Raw genomic sequence first — 10,532 nt, 5'->3', positions numbered from 1 at the left:
CCTACATACCACTTCATTTGCTGGTTCCACTTGTTTTTTGGGGGGTGCATGGTAGGGGGGCCTTCCATGTGCTTAGATCTTAAAAATGTACCTTTGATTGCAAACCCAGTTGCTTGTAACCAAACGTACACAGCATTTCTTCACGCTGTGAGCTCTGAGCCAACAATTTGGTACAAAGTAAGCCAATTAGAGCGACACTGCTCTTCTACCAACAAGAACGGGGGAAAAAAAAGGTTTTTTGATCAAATATTTGCTTTTTTTTTTTATTAGCTGAAGCAAACATAAACAAAATGTTGAAACTTTAGTTTGATTAACCAGAAGTTGGGTAAAAGACTTTTATCATGACTTCGGTGTCATGAAACTGGGATCCATTTTGTTACTTTCCACAAATTGTTGCGTTGTGTTTCCACTGTTGCCTACAATGAACAAAACATCAGCTTATTAAAATGTTTCATGGCTGCAGTGGACCTGACGCTTTCATAAACAGATATTGAGATGACGTGATAAAGCAAGTGATAAAGAGAATGGGTAATGAGATGTAAAATACTGTACTGTTTCTTCATCGATTGCTCTCTCTCATCGTTTGCCGAGAGACCGGCGCTCCTACTGCAACTTGCGTTTTTGTACATGCTGAGTAAGACTGCTGGTTTGTCGCAGCTGTGCTACTGGGGAAGAAACAACTTCCTGTAACAGGAAAACAATTTATCCGACAATATCGATGGCCTCTGCTCACTCGCCTGCACATTCGCTCTGCTGTGGGGAAGGAGGTGGAGCACAGCGGAGAGCAAAGAGGAGGGTAGTGCATACTCGAGCTTGATGGACAGCAGTAAGATCTTTCTCCTGACTCTGACTGGTTGTTTCTGACCAGTCTGTGTGTTTCTGCAGATCCATCCATCCATCCAAATCCATATTTCTGCAGATGGGTACATTTATGTAAAAGACATATAAAAAACATATTTTTTTAAGGTATGGGAATTTTAAATACTTTGTCTTATTTTACAATTGTTGGTTTAACAAAATTTGTTTCTCTTATTCATATAAAAAAATCTGATCTCATCCCTTTTCTTCTCTTGCCTCCTCTTCACATCACCATGTCGCCTCTCAGATCACGCCGTCTGACTTCCAGCCCGGCAGTCATGGCAAATCTGCCACCGTTATCTCAGAATGACCATTGAATTTCTGAGATTAGCTCCTTAATCTCTCATTTTACCAAAGCAATCTTTGGGCCTTAGGTCTTTTTCAAATTTGGATGAAAAAGATGCTCTTAACTTTCAGCCAACGCTTTAATTAGAAATTTGTTTGTATATGTTAATTGCAGTCTGCACTAAATGCATTTCCGTTTTTGCTTCGGTCATAATAACTGCTGCAAAAAAAGTAATAAACAGATCCTGAGATCACCTGCTTCTCCATCTGCTAAAGTTTCTTGTTAACATTTCTTAGAATTTCCCATTTTTTTAACCGTCTGCTTTCGCTTCCACAAGAAAAACATGGCCTATTAGAATCAATAGCTGAGGTGTGTGTGTTTCTTGGACTCTGCAAGTTCAAGATTTGCAGAGATTCTGCAAATTGTTTAGAAGAAGTAAATTAGAAATAAGCTCACGAGCAACACAATAATACACAGCGAGTAAAACTCCAGACGTTCCTTGTCGCAATTCGTTGCTGAAATTCAGAGGCACTGTCAGGATAATTGGGATAAACAGTCTCTCTGCCAATGTCTGCTGCCTTTTTGGTAGTCAGAAATTTGGAGGGAGTGAACTTATTTTTTCTTTTTTTTTTTGTACAACTAGCTGAGCAATTTTCTGTCAATTTGGGGCAAACCTGTTTCTTCCACTGATACAGAAGTAGCAAAGTGGAAGACCTCTAAGTAGTGCTGCATTTCAAATGGAAGGGATTTAACCTTGAAACTCTCCACAAACTTTGGGCCATTAAAGATTAGAAATGTCTCTCGCTCTCTCTCTCTCTTTCTCTATGTGACGGGTACGGTTTATCACTGGCTAAAGGAGAGATGCGGTGATAGAGGAATAGGAGAACAACAGAGAAGTGGATCCAGTTATAAGGCGAGATGAAATCAGCATGGTGTTTGACGAGAGTGGGACGGGATGCGAAGGAGTGGGGGGTCAGAGGTTTGAGGAGAAGGGCGGCAGCGGTGGTTTGAGTGGGCAGAGTGCCTTGCTGACCAATGATAAGGACGGGTACCTGTGGGTGGCACAAAGTGGTTGTTTATCTCAAGAAACACTTTCTCCAACAAGAAAGATAAAGCACGTACGAAGCAGGAGAAGCATGGAGACGAGGATAACGGGAAATGCTTACGGACTAAACTCGGTTGTGGTTATTTTGGTACTTTTTTTAGCTTTGAGGTATTGTAAAAAATTTTAAATAAAATAAAACTGCAAACACAAAAAACACTCATTAAACAAAGTTCAGTGTCATTTTGAAAAGTTTCTAAAAATGCAAAAATGCAAATACTCGGATCTGAACACGAAATGAAATCCGTCACGCAGAAAATAACAGCTTATGTAAGATAACTCAATTAGTGCAATTAATTTGAACTCCAATAGCATCAATGAGCTTCTAATGTGGTGGGATAATGTGTTGGAGAAATCGAGAGTGCTTGACATTCTATAAATTAGAGTTGATTTTTCTCTTCATTAACCTTAATATAAGGTTTGTTTGCAAGGTCAGTTTAATTATATTTAGTCAATTATATTTAGCTTGGCGGTTAGTGATGATCGTTCTAAATAGGCTAATGATGTGAGACATTTGAAAGCAGAACAAATGTGTGCCATCTCAGTTGAAAGTACAGGCTTTAAACTTGAAAGAGTTTCTTGTGCTTGGGGTTTAATGCTTGCTTTAGATGTTAAAAGTGTTAAGCTAAGTTTGGTATGCAGGTGTTCTACTGTTTTACATTATCGCAGTCAGGTAATGTTAGCAGGCTTGCTTACCATCTTCACCGCGAAAAGTAATAAACGTGTAAGATGTAAGCGCTTGGTTTCCTCATAAAGTTTAAGTCGGCATGTGCGCGGCAATCGAGTGGAGAAATTAAATCCATTGATCCGTTTTCAGACATTTTATTTGTTGGCATTTTTCAGTTGCGTTGGGCGAAATCGATGGATTTCTACGAAATGTAGAAAATGGAACGAGAAAAAAAGCATGAAAATCCAGATCTTTTAACTGTGATTATGTTTCCATAATCATCGATCTCATCAAGAATACTTCGATCAGTTTCATAGCTTTTACAGACCGCATCAGGACCACGTGTTTTTCTTACACATTACATTTTCGTTTTTTGTATCGCTGTGATGTCAACCCGATTTCCAACTGTAGTCACCAAGAGCAGCAATTTATGTTGATACTAATACATATATTTTCAGCTGTGTATTATCAGCTGTATCCATTTTGAACATATCTGACCTTGTAATATACATAAAATGATGTCCAGCTGAGCAGAGCCACCATGGTATGTTTGAAAAATGTGCCGTGTGAGTATATATATATATATATATATATATATATATATATATATATATATATATATATATATATATATATATATTGAATGGTGCATCGTCAAACATACACTAAATAGGCATTATTATTTTTTTAAATAAGCTCCCATTGGAATTTTAACATACTGTTGTGTCCTTATCCAGGACAAGAAAATTGAATCTTTGATCCTGTTGTAACCTCATTAATTCATGTATTATCTTTTCTCATGAGCCAGCTGTATCATTGCACACCTATTCACTTTTTTTCCCCCTTTTTTTTTTAACCTCCAACAAGGAATTTTCTGTACCAAGTAATAATTTATTCATACTGACTTACAGAGAGGCTATTACACAAGTAACTTTGGATTTTAACATAGAGATATCTTACTGTGCGTTTTCTCTCATGTGCCGGAGCGTTCATACCCACATTCGCTGTTCTTTCGCATCACTTCCATATTCATCACTGCAGGAGATCCAGAGGGAGTGTGAGAACAGACACTGGATGCCAGTGCAAAGTGCACAGTGGTGTGTGAGAGCGGGTGACGGGTGTGAGAGAACCACAGTAACGGTTTGTGATTCGAATCATGAAAAAGCTCATGCATTCACGGATGAGTGCTTCCACAATCGCAGCATGAAATATGCATCAACCTGAAATAAGGGGCGGGGTTCCTTTCAGCATTATAATCAGCAGTGTGGACAGTGCAGGGATATAAAGACCAAAATCAAACTCTGCACCTCTGACTAGAGGTAGAAAAACAGCCTGGCTGCACTGGCAGAGGATACCAGTAGCACTGCAGAGGGAATCTAGGTTTTACTCCAGAGGCTTCAGGTTCACACGAGCCAGACAAAGTTGTCACTGTGGCACCGACCGTACCTGCGAGACGCTAGCGGCACCACGCTAGTTAGCTGCCCGAACGCCTCTGTTTCTGCGCAGGAAACACTTTGCCGAATGTTTTTCGCCAAACGTTTCTTGGCGCCTTCAAAGGCCTTTGGTCTGTTTGCTTGGTTTGTACTTCACTTTGGACTCGTAAGTATTTCCATCTTGAGAGAGAACGTCCACATGTTATGCACCGCTTGCGTTTGAATCGTCTTGGCAAAAAATAACAAACACAAAAATAAAACCACAAATAGGAACAGAGAACTGTACTTCTCACACTGTTTGTTTTTGTAAAGCCGCTTTGCTGTCCTCGACTTAAAGGGTCACATTCAGCTGAAGACACCCTTTAATATCCACAGCCGCACTTTATCAGCATCCTTATCCACCATGGAAATAGCTTCAATTTTCTTTTCAGAAAGCACCCCCGATAACCGCAATGGAGTAAATGTACAAAAATGACTGAATATGCACAAAGAAGGGAAAGGTAGTGTCCTCTGACTAGTCTACAGAAATGGGACGGCGCTAGTCTTTTTTATGTATTTTTCTTTAAGGTGTACATTTAAGAAGGGCAAATGTCTCAGTGCTATTCTGCTTCCACACAAGTTAAATGACATACTTAATCTGTTAGTATAAATTGTTATAGATTACATAATAATCTATGATAACTGGTCAATATTGGCTCTATTCTATGGTCAGATACATATGATTGAAGAAAACATACTTCTCAGATCAAATAACATCCTTAAAAACATAAAAAGGGGGTTAATTTAACCAAAATATAAGACACACTATTATCAAGTATATCAGTATAGTTGATAACTGATAGAGTGAAGTAATGACGAAGTGGCATTAACAAGTAAATTACACATAAACTGAATTATTTTCAAATTAATGCAAGCTTGAATGTATTTAGAAGCATGATACTTTTCTAATGTTCATTTCTTGTTTGAAAGAGTTTCAAAAACTTTAATAAAATAATATGATTTTGGTATATTTTATACACTTTGTAGGATTTTTTTCTTTTTTTTTCTGCAGGGAAAGATTTTCCTCACAGGAAATAAAAATATGAACCTCTGCATAGCCCACAGATTATGTCTGCTTTTATTTTTAAAGAAACGTTATTTGAACTGTTCTTTGATGGGCAGAAAACGAGAACGAGGTGTGAGCTTTGTAATGACAGGCCCGGTGTCACGTCTGTGGAAACGAGAACGGCATCAGCTGCCAAGAGAGGAGGAAGAAGAAAGACAAAGGCGATGATAACGACTCCCTGGAAAAGAGCACGTGAAGGAGGGGTCGTGTCCCTAACATTTAAAAAATTATAACAATGACATGTTGAAGCGAGAAAGAGAAAAAAAAAAGACTGTCTCATGGTGAAGAGCTTAAGAAGAGAAAAAGAAATGTCACACTTATAAGGCTGCAGGTTGAGCTGCTGATCTCTCTTTGGTCTTTTTTTTTTTTTTGGGACAAATGTCTGAGGTGATCACATCAGAAACGCCCAGCGCTTTGATCAGGTGAGATTACACCCAAGACGTCTTGAGGACATTAAAACATGACTGCTAGGATAATGTGACCGCATATGGTGACATTATTAAACACAGACTTTTCTTTTTTTTATTATTTTATTATGTACGTAAATGTAACATTTCTTGCTAATCTGACATCTTCCATTGGCGTAACACATTCCCAAAAAGGTCAAAGCGCGGGATGGGGGACGACTGCCTGTCTTGAAAGTAGGAAAGCATTTGTCTTTGTAGAAACTATGTTTGTGTGAAGAAAAGGGGAGACACCTGATCACAAGCGGTTACTTTCAGTGTCACCCTGGATGTGAGTTTGCTTGCTTTTAGCTGTCCACCGACACAAAGGAAGATCAAACAGAATTTGTCTCGATGCCTGGTGTGATTAGGGCTTCTGTGTCCCAGGTGCCTGAACGCCTACAGTAACGTTAAATGTCCTGCAGCCTTTGCCAGTGACCGATAAAGCCTATTCTATTGGGCGATTTGTTTTTTTAATACATTTTTATTCGTTTTATTGTATGTAATTTATATGTCATTTTCTTGAAAGTGAATTGCTAGTTTGCGTTGTTTCACAGATAAGGCTACAGGTGAATCCTAATAAATTATAATGTTAAATTGTAAATAGAAAATGTGTTTAAAAATATCAATGAAAAGAGGAAGAACGTCATTAAAGATTTGATTTATTGTAGCCACTGGCAAAAATATTATAGCTATACACTGAAAAAAATAAGTCATTGGATGAACATAAAAAAATTATGGAAAGGATTTCCACCTGATTACTTTGCTTTATTTCAGCACCATGTACTTGTGTTACTCCTATTTAAAGCAAATGTGTTAGGTCAACCTAATTTATTAAGATTATTCCAATGTAAAGCAAATGTGTTGGCTCCACTTGTTACAATGGTGATTCAATGGGTGATTCTAAATCAAACATGTTGGCTCAACGTAATATATTGTGGTTATTCTTATATAAATAAAATGAGTTGGCAAAACATAATTCATTAAGGTTGTTCTAATTTAAACCAAATATGTTGGCTTAACCAGAATTATGGTAAGGCAATGGATGATTGTAAATCAAATGAGTTGGCTCAACTCCATTCATTAAGGTTATTCAAATTCAAATGAAATGTGTTGGCTCAACATATGTTTTAAAGGTTCCTTTAACTCAGTTACTATAGCATGACCCAGTGTAGTGCAATACAGCCCGCCCAACTAATCTGCAATGTTTAGGACCAAATCATTGATGTAACTTCATTAAGATTAATGTAAATCTAGTTGAAACCACCTTATTTTACAGTGGTATCTTCACACTACCTGATTCAGTAGGTCCAACTCACTAAAAGCAAGTTAGCTCAACAATATGCTTCATGCTAAAAGACAGCTAGTTAATCGTGTGGAAATCCTTTCCATTATTTTATGACGTTAATTCAAAGACATATTTTCAAGCAGTTAATTCAAAGTTCAATCGTTTTGGAATCCATGAAAGAGATAGCGTAGGCACTAGAAAGTGTAGGAAGAACACTCACAATTAGAAAGGTACAAAACAATTGTATTTTCAGAATTGTTATACATCGTTTTTTTACACAGCACAAAACACAGCTGAGTTGGACATTGAAATAAAAAAACAACTACAAAAAGGTTACAGTTTCATTTCCCAGCCAATTCTTTACAACATAAAACATGTCAGTATAGTTGCTCAACTTAGAGAACTGTAACAATATAAATCTTTTCTACTGCAGACTTTAAACACTCATTTTCCCTGTGAAACTTTGCTCAACTTAGCAGCGAGTTTCATATTGAGAACTTGTGCTTTCTTTGATAAGTTCTTTCCATCCAATTTCATTATTATTTTCTGTATTACTTCAAAGGTATGCTTGAGTTACTGAGCAAGTTGAGTGCTGAACGCACTAAACTTGAGGGTAGCTCAAGTTTAGTGCATAGATTAGTCCCAGCAGCATCACTATTGCAGAAGATACACTGCCCAAGCTGTTCATAACTTCCACCTCCTCCAGGACAATCCCAACATCCAGATGTGCATCGGCAGCCTCTGCACCCTCTGCTCAAATGACGATTCCGAGGACAGCCTCGGCTTTGGCCATTTCTGCGCATTCATCAACGTCCTAAGGGAGTTAGGGAAGGGTATTGGGGGGGAGACAATTCACATGTAATTAAATAAATAAATTAAGACTGACATTGATTGAGTCACTCATGGACCTTAGTTGGTGAAAGTATTTTAACAACTCTTAGGAGTTCTATTGTAAACACAAAGAGAATTTAACATACCATGTACTCCCTCACCAGCTTCTCTGGATCTTCATTTAGGTACACACAGACCTTTGAGGATGCACTCTCGTCTGACCTCAGCAGTGTCTTCCTAAATATGCAGATCAAAAAACAATGAGAACAATCTCAAAACTCCAGCAGTATAGGTTCACACACTTGAAAACATAGCTACATTCAAAGGAAGTGACAACAAAAGTGATCAGTGGCTTGCAGTCTATTTGAAAGATATTTAAAATTGTTAGTATCCCTTCATTATGCCATGACTAAAATGGAGTTTAACATCTCATTTAAACATCTAACTGAAGCTGTTAGAGGTTTAAATAAAGACATGAATATATCACCAAAGAAATATGTGAAAAGTACAGAATGGTCAACACAGTCTATATCCTTCTACTTAAATGAATATGCAAAGCATTCCATGTCTTACAAGTACATGGACAGTCTATGTGTGGGCATGGATAACGTCGCATATGCCGGTGTTTAAGTGTAAAATGTTTTAACAGGTCATATCTACGAGACAGAGAGAGACTACACTCCTTACATTTCCACATCCCCACGCAAATAAAGACAAATAAAACAGACTGGCCAAATAAATGTTTAGCTGAACTCTAGCTCTATAAGCTCTCTAACACTACATTCAGTCACTTAGATCTGGCAAAACTTACTATTAGCCACTGAAATCTATAACTTGATAGCCGATGAGCCCCTTGACCAGTACTTACGCAGGTGGATTACAGACAGGTGATGTTCTGAAAGAGATCAGATATATTTTCAGCCATTAAAATATGCAATTCATACTGAACTGAGTTGTATCTTTTAGTACAAGTCCCTTGAATGCCTCATGAATATAACCACTGGACACTTGTATGCAAGCACATATGTGCAGAACAATGGTGAATTGAACATGGTAGAAAGCAATAGTAACATAGGTCAAAATGAGCACAAACAATCAACACAAAAAACATCAACATTTCAAAATTAAACCAATGAACTTCAATATTGTTTCTGAGCTACAATTATTTGGGGACAACAAAGAAGAGTCCAAAAAACCCCAACATCTTTACAGCAGAGGAATATGTATTTTAAAGAAAAAAAATAGAAAGCTCAAGTCTGTAATAATGGATAATCCATTGAGAGTTTTAGCCTGACAAAATATACTAGAAATCCATAACTAACAGGTATTTTAGGAACATTTAACAAAGCTCAGAAAGCAATGCTTTCTGCAGGTTTCACCGACTGAAATGTAGGACTTTTTATTACCATAATTAATTAAGAATCTCGATGATGATAGAAAGGTACCAAAGTGTGTGTGTGTATCTACATTTACCTCCATAGTAACATTACTGAAATAGAATTAAAATAGTTAGAAATAGACTGATGTTAGATCAGTGTGTTAAAAATCCACTAAACCTCCAGGGAGCTCAGGAGGAGCAAAACTGTGACATTTCCGGGGTCCATTTGTGTCTCTGGCAGCAGCTTTGTACACTACATATGGCTCTGCAGACTTTTTTCGCACAGAATGTACCTAACATGGTGCGGCGATAAATGTAAACAAAAAGCTATCTGCCTTAACCTAACCGACTTAATCTACAGAACATGAAATAATGTGACACAAGTATGGAACAAGTAGAAAATGGTGCAAATGGTAGAGAAATTTTAAGTTACATATTTTTATATGGATTTAGATGAAAATAGTTTGACTCTTACCTTCTTCAAATTAAGTAGATGCACGCCAGGAATCTCCCCTCTGCCCTTGAAAAAACCCAACAAGGTGCAAGCCAGTTATCTCGCGTGATTTTCCGTAATCTCTTGATGTCTCTGGATCCTCTTCAGCGGGAGATGAGTCTGACACAATAGCGCTTTGGAACTGACGTCACTGTGTTTTTTTATTAGATTAACTTTGACAAATATTGATATTGAATAAAATAAAAAAAAAAACATATATATATATATATATATATATATATATATATATATATATGTTTAAAAAAAAAAAATATATATATATATATATATATATATATATATATATATATATATATATATATATATATATATATCTTGGCACAGCCAAGATACTGCGCAGGAACCTCAAGCTCCCAGGCCTCTGGTAGAGGCCTGGGAGCTTGAGGAATTAGATGTATTCAAGTTGAGATAACGTCATTCAATAACGTTAGTCCAGTTGAGAGAAAAAAAACCGATTGTCTCGCGTGTTCTCGCGTGATATCCCGTGATCACTCGTTGTCGTCAGCACAATATCAGTCTAACTATAATGAATCATGTTAGCTCAACATGATTCAATTTATAAATGTGAAGTGGAATATCTTGTTTATCCAACATGATTTTATCACGTTTTCGCTTCAAACCCAACAT

General features: G+C 37.2%; 1 long non-coding RNA gene across 1 annotated transcript; it reads right to left on the bottom strand.

Moving 5' to 3' along the window:
* Positions 1-7,650: 7,650 nt before the first annotated feature.
* LOC129378519 (uncharacterized) lies at positions 7,651-9,978 on the bottom strand. Its single transcript, XR_008608052.1, has 4 exons — positions 9,867-9,978; positions 8,825-8,908; positions 8,160-8,250; positions 7,651-7,996 (listed from the first exon to the last, which is right to left on the bottom strand). It is a non-coding gene; the product is annotated as an uncharacterized LOC129378519 (long non-coding RNA).
* Between the last annotated feature and the right edge of the window lie 554 nt (positions 9,979-10,532).

Source organism: Poeciliopsis prolifica, unplaced genomic scaffold, assembly GCF_027474105.1.
Source record: "Poeciliopsis prolifica strain line A6 unplaced genomic scaffold, Auburn_PproV2 SCAFFOLD052, whole genome shotgun sequence".
In the NCBI taxonomy this organism is placed as follows: Eukaryota; Metazoa; Chordata; class Actinopteri; order Cyprinodontiformes; family Poeciliidae; genus Poeciliopsis; species Poeciliopsis prolifica.
This window is presented reverse-complemented; position numbering and strand designations above follow the sequence as displayed.